This window comes from Diabrotica undecimpunctata, chromosome 1 (genome assembly GCF_040954645.1).
Source record: "Diabrotica undecimpunctata isolate CICGRU chromosome 1, icDiaUnde3, whole genome shotgun sequence".
Lineage (NCBI taxonomy): Eukaryota > Metazoa > Arthropoda > Insecta > Coleoptera > Chrysomelidae > Diabrotica > Diabrotica undecimpunctata.
Window position 1 is genome coordinate 177,498,315 of NC_092803.1, and position 23,965 is coordinate 177,522,279.

General features: G+C 31.4%; 1 protein-coding gene across 5 annotated transcripts in view; it reads left to right on the forward strand.

Annotated features, from left to right (window-relative positions):
- Nucleotides 1-23,965, forward strand: part of ham (hamlet) — a 377,563-nt gene that overhangs the window by 285,216 nt on the left and 68,382 nt on the right. Inside the window, exon 1 of one of the 5 annotated variants that reach the window (XM_072520636.1) lies at nt 8,736-8,756. The exons of the other annotated variants lie outside the window; for them this stretch is intronic. The gene's annotated coding sequence lies outside the window, so the exon portion shown is untranslated. Of the gene's footprint in view, nt 1-8,735; nt 8,757-23,965 lie in introns of those variants that run through there. 5 annotated transcript variants of the gene reach the window in all.

A 23,965-nucleotide genomic window follows, 5' to 3' on the forward strand; every position in this document is an offset into this window, starting at 1 on the left:
TACATGTTTACAAAACTGAGTTTCGTTTGATACTACTAAAAATACATTACAAAACGTATAACAGAAATCCCTGGTAGAGGTGAGTTCGTTACAAGGAACTATACTATACTTTTACCTTGGGGTAAAAACGTAAATTACAAAATCATTCATATAGTCCTTATTAGAACCATATACAGACGCAGCGGATGCGCAACAATAGCCGACGGATTTGCCGGGTACATACTTTCTAAAGGGAGGAATTATAATAGACAAGTTTTCCCCAGAAATATGTAAAACTAATAAATATTTTAATAGATTTCTGGAAACTAAAATTTACCCAAAAACTATGAATCTAAATAAAATAAAATCGAAAAATAATACGGAACAACCAGAAATCTTATAAATTGACCATCCACAAATATCATGTAGTTCTCAAAGCGGAAATTCAAGTTTTCGCTGTTAATGCTGTAAAAAATTAGATACTCATAATCATTTTAAGCTGTCGAAAAATGGTAAATCTAAAACAAACTTAAGTACGGCATTCCAAACTTTATTACATTACGAAAATGGAATTCTTAACGTTCTCTAATACACAGTAAGACCCAGACGAACCAAATAAATTCCTAGAAGATATCTCTATTGAGTTTAAAAAGCAAAATGTATAGAAAAAACCGAAAATGCTACCTCTCGATGATGATGTCCACAAAAGAACCAAAGATGTATTCAATACTAAGCCCAGTAGGTAGAGTTTTACCATGTATAGTCCTTCTAACGCCATGGGAGTCCTTTTATCGAGGTGTCTCTTTTTATAGAGGTGTCAACCGGCAAATGATAACTTATTTCTTTCCGCAACCTATTATGTTAATGGCTTAAATAAAATTGCTTCTAATCCAATTTATGTAAAATGTGGGAACGCCATTGTCAATGTAATTGATATGGGCAATTTAAAGCATTTAATGATATTCATATCTCTTTTAAAACGAGTTTAACCCTTTGGCTATAAATATTGGTACGCGAACTTATGACAAATATTATGAAAGGAAGCTTTTGTATCGAAAAAGAGGATGAAAGAGTTCAGATATTTACTTAAAATAAACTGAAAAATATGATTTAAAGTCAACTGAGTCACATGGTATAAATTTGTTTAATTCTGTGTAAAGTCAGTTTTTCTAAAACGAATTTTAGAACCAGTTTGTAATGTTTTAGAAAAAACATACATTGTATTAGAGAAACAATAATATGGTTTCAAGAAGATGAAAAACATATCCAAAAAATATATAAAAAATGTGAAAAATGAATCAAGGTCTAGAGACAACATAGAATAGAAAAGTAACGTAGATGTCTTGAAAGCGGAGATTTAGAAGCATACACGTCTAATATTATATTTCGCAGGTGTTACTGATTTAATACGTATGAGAAAAACAGAACGCAAATATTTCGAAGGAATTTGAAATTATCTTGAAAGAAATAGACTCTTCCATTAGCTTCTATATGAGAACAATCTGACGTAATTGGTTCATATAAAGATTACTTACAAAATGGAATATATAAACTATATTCGATTTGGAAATGAATAGTAGCACCGTTTTATGACAGATTGCAACAGTCTTTATTCAGAACTGTTTAACTGCAAAAAAATTGTAAATATTGGTTTTGTATTCCCTGAGTCGTCTATTGTTCTACTTGAATATGGATGAAATAATAAAAAAAGTAAGAACTAAAAAAGGGTATCAAATGGGAGAAAAACAACTTAAAATAATCTGCTATGCAGCCGACGCAATACTACTCTCTCAAAATGATTTACTACCACGTATGCTGCACCAATTCAATATAACTACGAGAAAATTTAACATGTTAATTTCTCCAAAAAAAGGCAAAGTGCGTGGTTATAATAGCAAACTTACTGTAAATTGGAAAGGTCAGATAATAGAACAAGTGATGTGAGCAATAAAAATATCGGGAAAGAAATGAAAGGCAGAATTAACAAAACAGTCATCAGACCAATAATGACATACGCGGCAGAAACACAACTTGACACAGAAAGGAAAAACAGGTTAGACTTCGTTAGGGACGTAATATGGTGCATTAGCAATCTGCTTAAGGATCTTCGATTTGAACCTCCACAGAATTTCAATATTGAATTCGCTTACACACCCCCAACGTTGAATGCCATAGGTCCAGACGGGTTTTAGTGTTACTTTATACACTAAGTTTATATTCTAGTGATTTAGTGGATCTACTGGTTTAGATCGTCAATCAAGTAGGCAGTTAATTTTAATTTAAATTGTTTTCCTTTATTGAAGATTCTCCAAGTAAGTCATCTCTCAACACAATATACCTCTCAAGAATGCCGAGGTATTTTGCACTATCGGATTTGGGTATATCTTAATTAATTAGGTGTACAGGTGGGCATGTCTGACGTTTAGTTGTAAAAGTTACATGATTTGATTTACTTCGATTAACCTTGATTCGCTATTTCCATCCAGTTTTTATTTTTTCTTCTTAAATCGTCAGCCCATCGTGTAGGTGGTCGACCGACGCTTGTCTTGCCTTCAGTTGGTATCTATTCCAATAACCTCTTTGTCCATCGCAAATCGGTCATTATAGCTATGTGCTTTGCCCATCTTGACTATAGTCTGGCTCTCCTTTCGATGACACCAGTCACCTTGGTTTTCTCCTGACCTCTTCGTTTTCGCTTCCAGCCATGTATAATAGGTAAACCTATATAGACGAAGCCGTACGTTGAGGTACGTCGTAGTTTGTATGTTTCAATTCTGTTATTATCGTACCGTATTTCACCTGGCAATATCTGTCTGTTACGTAGGATTTGAATATCCTATGGTATTCAGATTTCAGATTGTAGTTGTTTAATTTTACATAGTAAACCTGTATACCACACTTTAACAACCGCTTTTGTGATGTCCAAGAAGGCTGCAGAACAATAGCGCTTCTCCTCCAGATCCTGGTTTATGATCCAAGCGACATTTACAAAAATTTTCAGGAGACGAATTTTAAAGTTTGCTGTCAAATAAAACGGTTTTAACAATATTGTACTTTGTCAGATATGTTATATATTATTGTTTAAGGATTTGGTAATACAGTGATTCTTAAAACAATGCTGTCGTTGTGATATAAAATGCAAATTTCATGGTTTTTTCAAAATGTTACACTTGTACTTGGAACCTTAGGGCACTGTAACAGCTGTACTTGGAACTTTGTGTCCCTAAATAAATTTGAAGTTTTAAAAATGTCATATTATGACATATTATGTCATCATTGTAGACTTTATTGCCTTTAATAATAATAGCCTATACCATGACGTTGGAAGGATCAAAGGAAGAAGAAAATTAACGAAGAGTAGAAAATTAACTTTTATTTTTATAAACTGCTTCGTTTCAGAAATCAAACATTTCATGTAATTCTGATCTTCCAGTGACATCCATTTATACGCAAACTCAATATGCTCAAGCTTTTTCGCAGTCAGAGATTTGGGTTTTGTGTTATCGGCCGAAGCTACTACAAAGTTAGCAGTGGAATTATTTATGGGAACCACTCTCTGTTTCTTCCTAATACTGCTGGTAACTTTACTAACATTGACTGTAGAAAATTCGGCGCTGTGATCATTCAGCTTATACTGAAAAGTAAACATGTCTCCTTGCACAAAACGTAGTTGACATACTTTAGTGTAAGGTATTCTATTATATTGGTATAATGATGCTGTTTTTTTTGAAGTTTTTAAAGTGTATTGGTTTCATATTAATCACACAGAATGTCTTTCGTTTGTTGACTTTTAACAATAGTCTAATAAACGCTAGTGGAGACCAAATATTCGTAACCTTCATAGCTTTTTCTATGCGAGAGTGGATATTATCGACAACCTGTATGCACGAATGACCAGGTATTTCATAGTTGCCATTTGGATATTAGGATGTCTGTTAAGAAAGTCAGTGATTGCTACTGACATCAGGGAATTCCTGTTCTGAGGAACACAACTATCACTCCACATGATTATCTCATTTATTTCTGGATGTTTTAAAACTACTTTCTCTAAAATTTGTATTAGGGCACTAGACAAATCATTGCCTGATCTCCCACATAATGTTTCTGGCCATACTACACAGTAAACTTCTGCATCAACAGAACTGAGCTGTCAGATTGTATACGTTTAATTTCTGTTTGTAAAACAGCACATAGACTTCAGATTTAGGTAGATTTATGACATTTTCCAGATCAAAACATATAATGGCACAGTTTGAGTTCTCTGTTTTTTTGTTATTTTCACGTTCTTGGCGCATTATCAATTTCTTTTTAATATGGGAATTATATGCTTGTTGCTCTTCTGCCTGCACCCTCTTCTCTTTTTTGACCAATCTATAGTCTTCGCAGACGTCACACCTATCCGTTTTCGGTTGCAAGACTCTAGATTATGCTCAAAATTAAAAATGTGTCTATACAACGACAGCTTTTGTGGAGGTATATTGTTTGCATTGCACATTTTAATGTACAATTCATACATTTTTTGTACGTTAAGTGTTGGGTCTAGATATCTTTTTTTTGAATCTTTCCTGCAATAATGTGCTTCTACATATGGAAAATTGAAAATTATTTTCTTTGCTTTAAATGCGATCTTTGGTCCCTTTCCCTCTTTTATCAGAGTGTAGTGTGCCCGAATCACTCTTCTGTAAATGCACAGTATATATGGGCTTTTTCTGGAATATATTCAGAACCGGAGCTACAATAGTCCTCCCAAGATTCATTTTCGGACACAGAGGACATTGTAAACAAGAAAATGATAATTTTAACTGATAAAACTCACATGTAACTTTCACCAATACTCTCACTATAGTACATGGAACCATATGGTTCTAACTTTAAACCATTTCGTGCGCTTGGAACTAGATTTCACTGTTGATTGTGGGGCTATCTGTCAACGAATCGCAGAACTTTCAATACCATTATATGCAGAATTTAAAAAACAATAGATTTCTGTTAAAAAACGAGTTTTGTATAAACTGTCGCTTGGAACCCTATGGTTCTCAGCCCTCGAAGTGCCGACTTCACTAATAAAGGTTAGATATACCCATTGCAAATTTTATTATCTCTAGCTTACGCTTTTCTTAAAAGCATTTGTGTGTTTAACCCTGTCCAATCGCGAAAGCTTTTCAGCTAGGATATTTGTCGTCTATCAGGACCCCTTTCTTCTTCGATTTTACCCTTCATATTTGGGGCATAAGAATATGCCCCAAATATGCTATATTTTTACTTTTAATGGTGGTCAAAAGTTCTCTGTCTCTTCCCATTTCGTTCGTAATATGATCGGTCCATGGTATTTCCAAAATTCTTCTTAAAAGCCACATCTCAAAAGCTTTCAACGTTCCCATTAAGTCTGCATTAACAGTCCAAGCTTCGGCAACATAAACAAGAATAGAGTGGATATAACATTTTACCGTACGATATCATATTTGCAGATTGAGTCTTTGATTACTCAGAAATTTTCTCATACTCAAAAAGGCTGCCCTTCATATAAATTGGTAATTTGGTTAATTGGTTATTATATCAATTGGTAACAAACTACTGGATCTATAATATGAAGTTACAGATTCTAAAGGTTTGCCTATTTTATGGATTAAAATAACTTTCAATTTTACAAGAAAATATCCTAATCTTAATACCGCATTGTAGATTTGTCTTCACAAGAGGAGTGAATTTTGTTTTCTTGTTTTCTTTTCCATTGTCAACTTGGTACACATAAATGATAACCAATTTTAATGTTTTTAAAAGACTTTTTTTTTCGGAGATTGCATGACTTTGTCATATATGTGTTTTTAATTTCTAGTGCTTTAATTATTTTGCGATGATTCAAAAAACCTTTTTAACAAAACTTTTTTTAACCTAGCATAATAAGTAAATATACGCATATCAAGCTAAATATACACCTAACATATTACTAGACTTCGGCAAATATGCAAATAAAAATGTAGAAAATATGCGCATAAATATGCACGTGTTTACCCGAAAATATGCAAATATTTTACAAAATATGCATACATATAAATAAAAAAATCGTAAAATAGTAACAATTTTATTTAAAAAAAAAAGTGTACATAACTAAATCATCATCATCATCATCCAGCCTCAAGAGTCCACTGCTGAACATAGGCCTCTTCCTCATGTTTCCAACCCCGTCTATCTTGCGCCGCTCTCATCCAGTTTTTATCGAGTCTTTTTAAATCGTCAGTCCATCTTGTAGGTGGACTTAATAACTAAATATTTCCTACTATTCATTAAGATTTACATTTATTTTAAGTAACTACACATCATTTTTAAGTATGAATAAACTTATTTAGAATTATGGTAACAATAAATGACCAAGTGGTGTTCAAAATTTTCTAACAAAAACTTGTGGCTTCTGTCTGAGTACATATATTTATATATGGAAAAACTTCGTTCAACATCAACTGATGTAACGGGAGCATTTTTCAAACTAACCAAAACATTTGGTTCTAAATTAATTGTTTCCGAAATATTTCCAGCTAGAACACTGACTACTTCAGAAAGAATATGGTAACCTTTATTTTTTTCCATAGTAGCTTCAAATTTTTTTAAAATATCTTTTCCAATATTACCTCTAACGTTCCGACAACATGACGCAAATTCTTTTATTAATGCTGTACTTTCGAACAATGACAGTTTTGGTGATTCTAACTGAGTAATTGTTTTTTGAACAAAACTAAAATTTGATTTTATAAATGAAAGTTCTTGTTGAAGCAAGTTACTCTGAAAAGTTTGTTTAGAATCCAAAAGAGATTGGGAACTTTCATCTGTTAACGTATCAATTATGTTCTTTATTTTAACAAAATGATCTGCATAAAAATTAGCTGCTTCTAACCATGTTCCCCATCGCGTTAAAATAGGTTGTGGTGGAAGAGGCATGTTAGGTAGCATTTCTTTATAAAGTTGAATTCTTATAGGAGATTTAAGAAATACTTTTTTGACACTGGATATCATGGTATTTACAAGAGGAAACTTTTTTCGTATTTCCTCTGCAACTCTGTTTAATCCATGCGCTACACAAGTAACATGTATTAAATCTGGGAAAAATATTTTTAAATTTTGTCCTGCTTTCACCATATAAGGAGCAGCATCCGATAAAATAAGCAGTAATTTATTAGAAGGAATAGTTGTCGGAAGAAAAAAAGTTGCTAATGTTTCTTGTATCAAACGCGAAATTGTTAAAGCATTTGTTTTCTCAAGTTGCTGGCATGAAATAAGATGAGATTTTGGTAAGGTATCTTCTTTAAGAACACCAATCAATAAATGAGCAATATACTTTCCTGAGGAATCAGTGGTTTCGTCTACAGATATGTAAAAATAATTATCTGCAATTTCTTCCTTAATATTAATTAACACCGACGAGTATAGCCCGTTCACATTATTTCTTCTTAGAGAGCGATCACTTGGAACATTAAGTTTGCAATATTTTTTTAGAAACGAACTAAAATTTACATTTGCTAATTTTGAAAGCGGTATGTTTGCAGACACTAATGCGCGAAACAAGTCTTCATTAAAAGTTTCTTGCTCATCTAATTTTTTTGAAGTAGATTGGAAACATTTAGCCATTGAAGTTTGATGTTTTCCTCCTATTTTTCCTTTTTTTGCAATGTGTGAAGCAGTTCTCACATGTTGGTCTATCTGAAATTTCTTCTCACATGCTATCTATAAATAAAAATAAAAACCTTTATTTTAACCCAACCTTTAAAATATAAAAATATACAAGGTGTTTTTGGTTAATCAAATAACTGGTTTGGAAAAAAAAACACTCGCTAAGTGTTTTAAATGCAGTATTAATCCACAAATTAGTTTTTGTTACTAACCATTAGTACATCATATAACTTATTTTAAAATTCAACAAAAGTTTTTTTTTTGTTAATTCAATTACAATAAAAATAATTGTGTTTTAGAATAGCTGACTTCATACGCTTTGAATATCAAAACAAAAATGATTTACAAATCTGAGCATCAAATTAGAAATGTTTAGGTAGCTAATTCAATAAACTGGGAGATTTTGGAAAATCCCTAAATTAGGAACAAAACTATTAGCCGTTTACCTGCTGTTAAGATACAATAAATTGTAGATAGATTTGGGGATTAGATCATAAAATGCAAATGAGCGAACCCTTAGCGATTATCCAATAACTGAATGCCTCAGTGACCGAGACTTTCTAAGAATGTTGAGGGCTACTTAAATTGATCTTCTTTGAAATTGTAAATGTTTTGTACCTGTAGAGATTACGTACTTAGATCATTTTTTGATTAAAATGACTACAAAATTTTATACAAGAATTGAAATAAATTGGTATGTTTAAAAATTTTCAAATACAGTATAAAAATCTGAACTTTTATGCACTTTATGCAAACTTTTATACAAATATGCCAAAATATGAAATATTTGCATAAAATATGCACAATATGCAAAATATGCAATATGCATATTTGCCGAAGTCTACATATTACCAAAGCATCGTCTTTAAGAAATTTGAATTACAACGGTTGAGGTATGGGCGAAGGAAAATAAAGTACCTACCAAAGTACAAAGTATATAATTCTTTTTCGACTTTCAGAATAGGCAGGAATCACAGAAAACAGGAGACGAATGAAGGAGCATAAAAAAACTGGTGTGTGCCGGTAGAAGTTATACTTCTATACACGCTTTCGTCGTTACAAATTTATATGGGAGTCAATCTGCACAATCATTACATAATTATGTAATGCTATAGGTAAGAGAGAGTAGAAAGAGAAACAGAATTAGGTATATGGTGCATCGTTTGCTGTATATAAACATTTGACCTGTAATAGGAGTATAGTAAATGAAGGATTGAATCAATATTTTAATAAAAATATATTTTTATTTTCATATATGTATAAAAGGAGTTGAATGCAAAAAAAATTTTACATATACTCTGCAGTAAAATTCATTGTTTATTTTGTTATTAATATAAAAATACAATACAAATTAAAATGCAATATACATAACTTACTTACGCATATGTTTAATTTACCATAATAATAATATTTATAAAAAAATAATAATATTAATAAAGTATAAATATAGAAGTATAACTTCAAAAAATGTTTGTGGAAGATAAAATTAAAAAACCAACAACTCGGATTATGTTGTAAATTTTCATTTTATTTTAAAATTTAGCATTTTTGCGTATATTACATATATTTAATAAGATTAACGTGGGATTTTTAAATATTTCAAAAATAAAAAAGGAAATTCTCATTGGGATTCGAACTCACATATACCAGCGTATAAACCAAACACTTAAGCAATTTGCCAATTAGACATGACACTAACGTATTTCGTAATTGACAGTTCTCGGTCATACAATGATTTATTGTAATTATTGTTTTAAAATACAAAACCTAAAATAATTATGAACATTTAATAAATAATACAAAACATATCTTATAAATAATAAACTTAATATATATTATATTATATATATAATATTATATATATAATATTATATAAATATATATATATATATATATATATATATATATATATATATTTATTTATATATATTTATATAACAACCAAGGTCTATGTATAGATGGAGAATACCTAAACCATCTTAGATTCGCTGATGACATCATTCTAATTGCTAGAAGTCCTGAAGAATTACAACTGCAAATTAATGACCTTAATACAGCCAGCAATGAGGTAGGCCTAAAAATGAACCTAGCAAAGACTAAAATAATGTGCAATGATCTGATCGCCAACGTGGAAATAAAAATTAATGAAACCTCGCTAGAAGTAGTAGATGAATACATATACCTGGGACAGCTCATACATAAATCGGGATCACTACATCCGGAAATCAACAGACGAATAAAACAAGCGTGGTCAGCATTCGGACGAAATTCCATAGTCTTCAAGTCCAAAATGCCACTATACCTCAAGAAGAGAGTATTTGATCAATGCATATTACCCGTCTTGACATATGGATGTGAAACTTGGATATTAAAGAGAGAAATAACGTCGAAACTCCAAGTAACTCAAAGAGCAATGGAAAGATGTATGCTAGGGATAACAAAGAGGGATCGTAAAAGAATTGAATGGATACGGAGGCAAACCCAGGTGACTGATGTAATCCAAAGAATAAAATCCCTGAAATGGCAATGGGCAGGACATATGGCAAGAAGAACAGATAACAGATGGACCACTAGAACAACTATGTGGTACCCCAGGAACGCTAAGAGACCAAGGGGGCGCCCGAATCTCAGATGGGATTATGATATTAGAAAATTAACAGGAACAACGTGGTCTCGAATAGCACAAGATAGAAAAATATGGGCGCAAATGAGCGCAAATTATTAGAACAACGTATAACTAAGACATCGTCGAATAATAATAAGAACATAGAATAACATTGAAATAAGGGAGGCTACACCGTAATTGGAAACGGTTGATAAAGCTGCACATGATGATGATGATGATGATATATAAATATATATATATATATATATATATATATATATAATATATATATATATATATATATATATATATATAATATTAAATATATATACAAAAGGAACATTTTTATTCTTGAAAGAGAAAGAGAGAGAGAAAATATATCTTCTGTCTCTCTCTTACTCATATCTTACATATGTAATGATTTCACCGATTCACTCCCGTGCAAATTTCCAACGCCGACCGTGCGTATAGAAGTATAACTTCAATAAAATATAGATATGGCAATGGTTGTATTAAATTAACGAATTAAAAATTAAAATTTTGGAATAAGCTAAGTAATATATATATTTAAAAATATTAGCAGCAAACTGATATAAATTTATTAACTATATTTAATGGGAATTAAACACAATTTCGGTTTCAAATACGCTTATTTTGACGTTTCGATTTCTACTTCGAAAATAGTTCTCAAATTGCAACTAAAACACATAATTTTGTTTTGTTATTTGTTTATACAAAAAATTATTCTAATAATTTAATTTTATGTAACAATAAAACAATAAAAACTTTGTTTTCAAACTTCCACAAAATTTATTTTAAATTCTTATCACTACAGCTGTTTCGGCTGATTGCCTTTCTCAAGTGATCTGTTTTTCTCTCATCTCAATACTGTGTAAGTGTTTTTTATGTTGGCTCTTGTTGTTTTTAATATATTTGCCTAGGTTGTTATTTGTTCTGAAAGCTGGTGTTATTCCTTTCTTTTTTATGTGTTTGGCTATTTTTGTTGATATTTTGCCTGTGTATGTAATCGAGCAGAAGGTACTGGGTTTTTTCTCTGGTGGTGGAAATACTAAGTTCAGGGCTTTCTTGTGTAGTTTTTGATTTAATATTTTATTAATTGTTTGTTCGTTGTATCCATTGTTTACTGCTATTTGCTTAATGATATTTAATTCGCAATAAGCAAATAGCAGTAAACAATGGATACAACGAACAAACAATTAATAAAATATTAAATCAAAAACTACACAAGAAAGCCCTGAACTTAGTATTTCCACCACCAAAGAAAAAACCCAGTACCTTCTGCTCGATTACATACACAGGCAAAATATCAACAAAAATAGCCAAACACATAAAAAAGAAAGGAATAACACCAGCTTTCAGAACAAATAACAACCTAGGCAAATATATTAAAAACAACAAGAGCCAACATAAAAAACACTTACACAGTGATGTGTACAAACTTAAATGTGGTGACTGCCCAAAAACTTACATTGGTCAAACAGGTAGAAATTTTAATAAACGAATAGCAGAACATAAAAGGGCTTTCAATAATAGAAAAACAGATTCTACATACGCACTTCACCTTCTAGATCATAATCATTCTTTTAATGACGAATTTAAAATTCTCCACATTCAAAATAAAGGCCTTAAGCTACCTTTTTTAGAATCTATGGAAATTAACAAATTAAAAAACACAGATATAATTCTGAATGACCAGCTTGAGACAAACAGTTCTCCCCTCCTCAACCTATTTCATTAGAGACTATAAAGTGTAAACCCATACCAAAAACAGATCACTTGAGAAAGGCAATCAGCCGAAAGAGCTGTAGTGATAAGAATTTAAAATAAATTTTGTGGAAGTTTGAAAACAAAGTTTTCATTGTTTTATTGTTACATAAAATGAATTTCCATCAAGTAACGGTCGAATCCATCAATTTCATTTTATCTGCCTCATTTATACTAACAGTTCAGACATATATATTTTAAAGTAGGTAACTTAAAATGATATTGTCAATATTGTTAAGGTGTGTTTCTCAGATGAATTTGTTGGGGAACAAAGGAACAACCCAAAAATAAAGGTAGTTTGACTATTTATCTAAACCGCGTATTGACAATAGATATATCAATCGCCTTTAACGAAACAGAACCTTACAAAATTTAATTGTATATCAAACGAGATAGACTTTTGTAGTTCTTTCTATACTGCATCAAAACTGCCAATCAATCACTGAATATCTAATTATTTTCCCATGCATTTTTAATCATATCATTGATATTAGCTTCAGTTCTCGTTATGTAAAACATGAGGGGACAATATAAAAATAATCGATTCGTGTCGTTATAAATCATAAATTCATATCTAGATGAGTGAAGGTATTTGGGCTTATCCCCTTAACCTACTAATATATTGCTGGGTGGTTATTTTAAATATTGAATGGTTGAGCAAAGAAAACATAGGCTTGTATCATTGCTTGAACACTGATAGCCGTTTAAGTTTTTAAAAAATACTGACGGTTTTAACCTTAGAATAGGTAGTGTAGTAAAATAGTAGTACATAATTCTCTATCTGAAAACATATTTATTTGATTGGGTTTATTTGCCATTTTATTAACTATCATATTAACAGCGTTTTAATACCATCATGGAAATGATTCTCACAACTGACGAGAAAGTGTTTATATTAGAGCATTATTTACGCTTATACGGAAATTGACTGAAAACAAGTGTGGAAAATGTCGACAAGTGTTTTAATAGGCATCTCCCGTAAAAGTGTGAATTTTACTGTCATCATTGCATATGAATGTTTTTTTAAAGAAAAATTAATGCTATGATTTTTCTGACGGATATTCTTAAGATAAAGTTGATTTCATGTAATAGAATGAACTATCTTACAATAAAGTCGTCCCAGGTACGCAATTCAAAAGTATTGGCAATATCATCAGCCATCTTCTTTAAAATGTAAAATATATGTCTGAGTAGTCAATATGAATGAGTGAGATAAAATTTATTTACAAGAAGAATTTTTTATCAACCAACACAAACACTTTTTGTTCTGTTTATTATGTGTTTTGTATTTTGATAATGATTTCCGAAGTGGAAATCGAGACGTCAAGTAAACTTAATTTTAAAGTAAAATTTTGGTTTATTCCCAACAAAAATATTAAACTGCATTAATACTGACACAATCTGCAAACAAAAGCATTGTAAATATCCAGAAAAAGGTGTGACCAGTATGAGTATATCCATTTTTTGTATTAAAAATACAAAAATAATTGAATCAAGGGAAAACTATTAAACAATTTATGTTACTCGGATGGCATTGTCGTAATAGCAGATCATCAATAAAACTTCACAAAACATTCTAACAACACCACTGAAAAAGGAAACGTTTATCTTAAAACCTTTTGTGCTCATTTTTCTTGCCTTTTTAATAAATCGTCATTAATTAGATCGGACACTTCTTGTACCAGACGGCGATTTGTCTCTTGCTATCGTGACTACCCTATCATCTGTCATTCTGCTTCTATGATTGTTCCATTCTCTCTTATTTATTATCCAGTCGTCTATTTTTTCTACCTTGTATGCTGTTCTAATTTCGCGACTTCTTTTTCTATCACTTAGTGTGTTTCCGTGATTCTTCTTAGTATTCACATTTCTGTTCATCATTTTTGTTTTGGATGTATAAGATCTCGTTTTAGCCGTGTCTATTATTTGCAGTCTTATAGCCGCTTTGTTGCGGATAGTGCTGAAGGATTACAAAAACTGATAGATCAAGTAGTTAACATCGGTAGAAAATATGGAATGAAACTTAATAATAAGAAGACGAAAATTATGATCATAAGCAGAAACCAAGATACAGATGCAAAGTTTATGGCCGACAATGAGGTATTGGATAGAACAGAAAAAATAACATACCTAGGATGCAACATCACATACAGCTGGGATCACTTATACGAGATTAGATGTAGGATCGGAAAAGTAAGGGGTGCCTTCCAACAGATGAAGAAAGTTTTCTGCAATTTAACCTTGAACTTACATCTCCGACTCAAAATCCTTAATTGTTATGTGTTTTCTATTCTTATGTATGGAGCAGAGACATGGACACTCACTGATGCGTCTTGCAGACGGTTGCAGTCTTTCGAGATGTGGTGTTATCGTCGCATGCTCAGAATATCATATGTACATCATATAACCAACGACGCAGTAATGCAACGTTTACGAAAAGAACCTGAAGTCTTGAAATCCATTAAAGAAAGAAGTTAGCATACTTCTTACATATAGTGAGAAATAAAAATAAATACAGATTCCTACTATTGATATTAGAAGGGAAAATAGGAGGAAATAGAGGACCAGGACACCGCCGAATATCCTGGGTTAAGAATTTGAGACACTGGACAGGTATGATCACCACAGACCTATTTCGAAAAGCTGCGAAAATAAAATACGATGGGCCATTGTGGTAGCCAACATCTATAGACGATAGGCACTAGCAGAAAAAGAAGAAGCCGCTTTGTAAATTCTTGTCCCAGGTTCCACCCTTATGTGTTTGTTTCTCCATCTCGTATTGTTTAGACATCCTGCAGCTCTATTTTCTTTGTGTATTTGTTTTTACTTCTGCTTCTACATCACCGTAACTGAATAGTGTTATTCCTAAGTAGTTGATTTCCATAATATGTTCAATGCTGGATGCGTCAATTTCTATTTTACATCAATTTGGTTCTTTGCTGATGATTGTTGTTTTTGTTTCCTGAGCTAAAATGACTATGTTTAAAAATCGGTAAGATAGTTTCGAAACAAATTCAGATTTCTGCTTTAATCTGGAGCCTTCTAAAAATTGCAAGGCATGACCAGACGATGATAAAGATGTTGACTATGTTTAACTTCTTTACCATTATGTTAAATTTATGGACTGATCTTTATAAGCCGTTCTCATTTCCTGGTGTTAGTATGTCATCGTCTGCATAGATATGATCGTAGCTTCTTTATTTCCCATTTTCAAACCTTTAACTCTCTTCAAGGTTTTAAATATATCATCCATTATGAGACTCAGGAGGATGGAGCTTAAGAAGCTTTCTGTCTTATACCTGTACCTGCGTCTATTTCGTCTGTCAGGTATTCCTCTATTGTGTCCTGCATTTTGTTGTTCTTGTATATATTTTTGATTATTTTAATGATATCTAATGGAATTTGTCTATTGTATAAAAGGTGAATAACTTTCTTTAGCCTTACCCCGTACAAAGTTTTTTTACTTTAATCAAGCAAAAAAAACCGCCAGTCGATTTTATTCCTTTTTTCCTTTTTCTTTTCTGCGATTTGTCTTACAACAACTGTACACGATCTTGCGCTTCGACTGCCTTGTTGTTCATCCTCAAGTGATATTCTCTCGTTTAGTAATTTAATTAAAATTGTTGTCGTTAGTGTCAGAGTAGTGTTTAATAGATTGATTCCTCTATAGTGTTCCTATTTCCTTTTTTACTTTTTTTAAACATCATGATTAGTACGTTTATTTTTCATTATTTGGATGCTTTGTTGTATTCTAATATTTTGTTGATGAGCTGTGCTAATTGATGTGTCATCATTGTTCAGCAATATTTTAAATGCTTATTGGGCTAGTCCGTTCATGCCTGCAGCTTTTCTGTTTTTTAATCTGTTTTTAGTTTTCTTTGTGCTTTCTTCACTTCCACTGTGCTTATTCTGGTTTGTTTACTAGTTGTAATTTCCAGTGTTTCTGGTTCTGCTGGTGTCGGCTGGTCTACTGAGTACACTGTTTTCAAGTAATCTATCCACGTTTTGGTCTCTATACTATACCTTAAACTTTTAAAATTTCTCTCATTTCTTTTTGTAATACGTAATACGTAGAAGTCTTGTTCCAGATCTTTTAAGATGTGTTCTCAGTGGTTGTTTAAGCTTATTGTACCAACTCTATGTATCTCATTGCGAATTCTCTTACAGTTTTCATATGAATGTGCTGTCTGATTATTCATGTATTTCAAATATGTAAAACAAAATGTAAAATAAAATTTTTAATAAAATTATTTGTGGTTTAATTCCATATAAATACAAAATTTAGCGGCATTATGAATATATGTAATATTATAAATTATTATCAGCGGCAACTCTATGAATTTTATTTATTTTAGTTATACAGTATCTTTCTAATATTTGTCGTAGGGTACTTTGGAGACAACTTTTATATGTAAAAAATACAGAAATAAAAGGATCGGTCAGTATTTACATACTTTTCTCAGCAAAATCAACGAGAACATCTAATAAATAGCTTCATCAATCGTTCATAATAAATGCAGTGCCAAGAGACAAACGGATAGCTGTTAATTGTCCTACTATAAGGGTATATTGCGTGAGGGGACACCGAATATATCATTCTGAACGAGATAAATTGAGGGCACTAAAAAGTGTATGTTGTCCCCGACACTTTGGACTGTTATCAAATTTAATAATTACACATCATTTAGTAGCAAATGGTGTAAATGGTATCTGTTAAGTTCTACATATTACCGATATTAATCATTTTCTTTTTACAAGTATCACAACTGCTGAAACGTATTTAATTAAAGGCAGCTGTAAAAGTTTTAAACTCATCTAAAAACTTCAATAAAAAATCAAATAAATATATCTGAATTATTTGCTTATATTCTAATGGTGGATTAATAATCAATTTACTTATAAAAATATTTTTTATATGTACAAAACGCATGTGTCATAAATCTTCGGTAGAAAGGTTTATGTTTTTCTATTATCATCTTCATCATTATCATCATCATCATCATTTAAGGTCACTACTAAAGGTAGGCCTTTGGTAAATATTTCCATTGCATCCGATCTTGAGTACCTTGAATCCAGTTTAGTCCAACTATCTTGTTAGAGGACGCCCTCGATTACGATAAGCATCGTATGTAGGTCTCCATTTTAAAATTTTCTTGGTCCATCTGCCATCTCTGACTCTGACAACATGGCTGCCCAGTTCCATTTTAGAGTTATAATTATTTTAACTGCGTCCGTAACTCCAGTTTTTCTACCATTTAATTGTATGTTATAGTAAATGTTAAATGTTAAACATAGTTGTTAAGCATAAAGTTGAGATATTTCTTTTTCATCTAGTCCCCTGTACCTAATACCAGTACGTTGGAGTCAACTGTTCAACTTCTTCATCATTGAATTAATAACGTGAATGATGTTCCTCTCGTTCGCGTTCTATTTTGGTACCATTAGGGTTTCCATTTTAGAATTTGTTTTGGGTAGTTCTCAGCTCTCCTCTGTATGTGGTCGAGTGAGACTAACTGTTTTATTTTAATATTTTTTGTTAGCATATTTTATGTACCGATGATCTCTCTTATATGGTTGTTTTCACCCTCTCTTTGGTCTCGAGTTATGAGATAATCGTCACCAAAAAAAATTTAAGTTATGTTAACCAATTTCTCCATCGTACTCCCAATTTAAACGAATTCCTGTGAGAATAGAATGAAAGAAAAGAATAAGTGAAGTTAGAATTCGAATAACAAAATTAATTAATAATGAAGAAAACCAGAAATAAACATGAAGCCATCCAAAAAATAACCCTAATCTTAAAAAACTAATACCAAATATTACACTAGAGTTAAAAGCCAAACAAGTCGCAGGTAAAGAAGGAAAGTACCGAATAACAGATAAAAAATGTTGAATTTGAAAATATACTAGACACAACAGAGATAAAAATAAGAAACACGATGATCAACAAGGGAAAGATGGAATACTTAGTATTAGAAATGATAAAGTTTGGGAGACAATCCGTGATGGAAATGCTAAAAATTATTTTTTATAAATGTATAGCAATATGTAAATATTTTGCATCACTAAATGCTCTCATATTATTGATATTTAAAAAGGGAGATAAATATAAATTAAAGAATTATAGAGAATCAGTTTACTAACAGTTTTGTATAAACTGTTTGTAAAGATAATTGTCTTGCGAATAACAAACAAATTGGTCAGTCAGTCTTCATAAAGGAGGGGTTTAGAAAGGGTTATGCACTAGGTACAGGTCATATATAAGTAATACATCGAGTTAGGATGAAGTAATAAAAACATTAAAAAAATTAATGGAAAATCAATGATATCTAGTAGTTTAACACTATGCATAGCATAGCTACATAAGTAACAATAGAATTGATGATCAATACAAAAAAATCATTAAGTATATTTACGATAATTCAACATTCAACAGTAGCAGCAGAGGAAAAAATAGAAAAAATGAAAATACAACCAATCAATTAACTGAAGTCATACAACTAAAACAATACGACCTAATACCTAGACGACATAATACTGAAACTCAAAAGACTAAAACACTAAGACGAATTAAAATAAAAAAACAAAAATCAAGATCTCAACGAAAAGCTATTATTTACTAAGAAATTTTCCAAATCTCTAAAGGTCATATCCTGTTTGCACTTAGACCTTCATCATCAATATGTTACAATTACAAGCAAGATCACCGATTCTTAAATTTAACAAGATGTAGACCTCTAGTGACGTATAAAGGAATTAATATCGATTCGGTCAATGTTCGCAGTGAATGTACTGGCATTTTCTTTCAAAGAGCACAGGTGGATAATGAACTAACGAAAGAGCGAACTTACGAATGGCGTGTAGAGATGGCGCTTTAGAACTTGAATTTAAAGTTTGTAACGAAGGTTTTGTTTCAATAATATCGTTGTTTTTTATCAGTAACACACACGAAAATATTTCTTATATTATTTGCTTATAGTAAACATAAATTAAGTGAGATTTTCATTTAAAATTTTTGATAAATTTGGCAATTTTTTTTTATAAACTTGCGAAAGATTGACACGGTTTGGTAAAGTCGTAGAATAAATTAATTATTGTTTGTAGACATTAAAACAAAAAATATGAAATCTTTATCAGAAACAAAAAAAGTATCAAAAAGCTAGTAGTAGTAACATATGTAAGTATATACCTCTATAGGCCTAATTTAAACTTTATTTAATGGAATTGGTCTCCATTCCTCTAAAACAGGCATTCTAAGCTGGTTCAAAGTAGCTAAGAGGAGCAGGTACCCGGCTTCGGATGCTATGGAATCGGTCCCAAACCTGTTCCATGAGATTTAAGTTAAGATTGTGTCGTGACCATATATGAATCGCTAACTGCAGAAAGGCATCATGTCCAATATGTACGAATTTTGTGTATTTTATTAAAATTGTTTCCAGTAGCAAAATGCAACGTTTACTACAAAAAGGAAACACGTCTGCATATTAGTATTGGCATGGCACCACTTGCAATATTCTATTAACTACAGAAAGGAAACTAGTCCAGGACAAGTTCTCTTTCTGTGGTTAACAGTTGCGGCGCTAGAACTGCGGGGCAAATATTCGAACTATCCTCACAGCTGAGTTTAGTCAGACAATATTGTGCTTTGTTTATTGATGATTGTTGTCGTCTTTACTGTGGTTAATAATTAGATTAGAATGAGTGGTCCAGATGAGGAATGGCGTGTAAACAAGAAACGAAAAAGTTTTACGAATGATGACAAATATAAAAGGAACATAATAAAGAAGTATAAAGTGGCTGGACAAGAACACGTAAACTGGGTTGGCAAAACTGTACCAGCTAAAAAACCAGGCTTAAATTTTTGCAGGTACAAATTGTTTTATTCATTGTTGTTAATTTGTACAGTTTGGTTTAAAGGCTACTAAAACCTAACCTCAAAGTCATTTACTTATCTTTAATATCTTTTTCATACTGTTACAATAAAGTCTTTTGTTGTTTTAGCTGCAAATCCAATTGCCTTGGAGTTTTCACTGAAAAAAAAAAATGATTGAAATATCCGCCAAACTACATAACAAGACAACCAAAACGGAACAGGACATTTAAATCCAATTTGTTATGGAAATTAATCAGATTGCAAGGGAAAGACCCAGGTCTAGTTCGTCAACCGCAAAACCCAAGGCTTTCAGTGTGATTTATTATGTAGTACACAATGGAAAACGTACAAAAGTATGTAAAAATTGATTTATGAAAACCTATGGATACACTGCAAAGCAGTGTTACAGTTTGTTCTATTTATTGCAACTAAATGAAACACCAACTGACAACAGAGGAAAAAACGTTTCAGGAAATGCAATACCTGGGTCCGTACTGTCTAAATTAAGGGTCCATGTAGAATCATCCCCCACCAAAGTACATCACTATTTTTCAACTAATATGAATTTAAAAATCACGTAGATGTTCATTAAAAAAGAACATAGTTTGCTTATTTCAACATTAGGAATTGAGAAAAGGCTCTCCTACAAGTTTTTTTGGACATATTTCAATTAAAACTATCTTTCTATTGGCTTTGCCCAACCAGTTAAAGATGCATGTGTTGCATGTGAGAAACTAAATTTAAAAATAAAAAGTCCTGTTTTGAATGAAAATGCAAAGCGAACAGCAGTCGTTGAGCTAACAGTACACAAGCGTAAATCTGAAAAGTTCTATGCTTCACTGAAAGAAGTGACCACGCAGTGTGTCAGTACGGCTGAAGAAAATGTTGGCATCTACTTAGATTTCGCTACCTTGTATTCCTGCCCAAGATACCTATTACCTTAGACAGCTCACTGTAAACGTCTTTGGTGTGCATAATCTCGCGACACAGGAATGTACAATTTTTATCTATCATGAAGGTGAAGGGAGTAAAGGCTCAAACAAAATTTGTACTATGTTAGATTCGTACATAAAAAACAAAATTGGCAGTGGTGTAAATAACCTTTATCTGTTTGGGGACAACTGCGCAGGGCAAAATAAAAATAATACTGTGATTCGCATGATGATGTACCTGTGTGAGATAAAAAAGTTTAAAGAATTCAAACTAACCTTTCCTGTTAGGGGCCACTCTTTTATGCCAAATAACATAGATTTTGGTATCATCAGAAGAAAATTAAAGCAAGAAGAACGATATTATACTATTAATGAGGTTGAAAAGCTTATAATGAAAGTATCAAAAATTGACGGCAAATTTTCTGTTATTAAAATGACTTCTGATGATTTCATTGACTTCAGTTCATGGTGTCCCAAGTTAAAAAAAAAACCACCTGCCTAAGTGATCATTCGTATGGCAAAAATGTCCCAAAAAACTAAAAAAGGGCTTTTGCCATATCACAATACAGAGAAATGACTTTTTCATCAAAGAATCCTAACACGGTTCAATGTAAGATGAACATCGGCGGCTTCATAATGGATGAATTCAAACTACGGATTGCAGTATAGCCAATTCTGGCTCTTACTAGAAGAGCGTATTCAACTGTACTTCCAATTAACAAGAAGAAAATGGAAGACATGAAGAAAACATTGGTATATATCCCGGAAGAAAAAATGAATTTTTGGAATCCGATTTTGTTATAGCCAATTACACCGGCATTTACAGAGGAAAACTAAAAACTTGAACTGAAATTTACTTTTCTTTATTTAGTTTTAATTTATGATTTAATTGCTTTATTTCATGTATATTACATTGTTTTATTTCATTAAAATTAATTCTCATAAATATTCTGTTTGTATAATAATTGTTTTCCTTAGAACTTCTTAAAGTTTCTTGTTTACGGCAGAAAGGGAACATGTCCTTAACACAAAAAAATTCTCTACCCTCTCTTCTTAAAATATTTAAATATTTTAAAAGTATGTAGGTAGTCCAGAATGCCCAATCCCATAAACCTTAAATGCAAAAAAATAAATACCAGTAGTGTGTTTGAGTTTACCAAGTTTTTTGTCTCTCCTGAAAAATTGGCAAAACTGGACTTGTTGCCTTTCTGCAGTTCGCGATTCATATATATTCAAAGGCGTTTAAAATAAAAAAGGAACTAAACAGGGCTTCATCAAGATTATTATACAATATACCTATTCTGAATATATACCTACTAGATGAATGGGATAGAGAAATCACTACACGAGGCAGAAAAATCTGAATGCTTCTACAAAGATGTTTAAGTTTAGTTAATAAAAATATATGTAAATTATTTATTTATTAACTACAGTCTGATTTTTACAAAAATGTTAATTTTGTTTTGTTTGCTCCTAAATTGTTTAAATTATCCCACTATCTTTTTCTTGGTCTGCCAATACTTTTTCGTCCATTTGGTGACTTGTCTCGTGCTATTCGTACTATCCTATCCTCTTCCATTCTACTTATGTGTTCGTTCCATTCCTGTTTCAGTTTTGTCACCCATCCATTTATGTCTTCTATATTGCATGCTCTTCTTATGTTTTCGCTTCTCTCCCTATCCAACAGACTTTTCCCTGATATTCGTCGAAGTAATTTCATCTCTGTTGCTTCTAGTAATCGTCTCGTTTGAGATGTGTCAGGTCTTGTCTTCGCTGTGTATGTTAATATCATGGACGTATAAAAGCTGAACATGTGATATTATATAAAAAAATATACAGAAAGCTATTAACATAATATATTAATACTTAAAAATATGGCAACTGGAATGAAAAATAAAAGTTAAAGAATAAAGAAAGAATGAAAAAGGAAGAAATTTTAAAAAGAAGTTATAAAAATAAACAAACTAAATAAAAATAAAGGTAAATATATGTTTTTTATACTCCAAATTTTATATAGGTGTATAACAAATTTCTAACAAAAGAGGTAATACGTATCCAATAAATAATATTAACCTCGAAGATCGCTTAAATATGTTAATCTTTAATCAACAACCGCAAATATGTATCTTCTTTCACAAATAATTTATGTTTGGACCATAATTAATCAATGTGACATCCTGAAAGGATAACAGACCGACGCTACATTCGGGATTCGCTAATAGAAATCTTCCATGGGGCGGATTTTCTCCAACACCTTACCAATTAAAGCTGGGTCATGTTAAAGCGGGGCGAAACAAGGGTAGAGCGAAGTGTTGAATGAACTCTAATTGTCAGAAGCAACTACCCTTAACCCCTAATGGTCTGATCCTTAATCCTGTCATTATAAATCGCGTAAGGACATGAAAGAAAAGACCACGAGTGAATCAAGCTAATAGTAAAATTGCATTCTACAGAACGCCAAGCTTTATAGGGTGACTTATACTATAGCAACGAGAAAAACTGTGTTTTTGCGTAAACAGCACAAAATTCGATTCAAAGGGTAATTTTAAAAAAATTAATATACTTTTTTATATACGAGTGTCTTTTTATAAATTAACAAATTTATATTTTATGCAAATATTATATATTTATTATATTTTTGCAAGATCTTAAAATGAGTAATTCTGTCACATTGGGAAGTACTTACATATGGATTTTTTATTCTAAAAAATATCAAATATATAATTCCAAAAATGGCTAATATAATAATGAAGATGGTGTTTCCACGTTCGAATAATAATTCATTTTTTAAATACATGTGGTAAAAAGTACAGATTGTTTATATTTAATATCGACTGCAGTTCTAGTCAAAACAAAAAGATTATACTATTTTAGAAACGTGTTAAATGGCGTTGCATAATTTTAGTTATCATATATTTCCACTTAGGTTAACAATTTATGATCTACTATATTCACGCGCATAATATATCAACGATGTTTGGAGAATATCCAAACTATTGCATCTATGATTGGTTTTTCAAGGATTTCTATTAATAATATCTCTATTGTCTCGCTGTTTTCTCTCTAAAAATGAATAGATTTATGAATGGTTATAAATTATTCACAAAACATAAAAGAAATAATTGACTA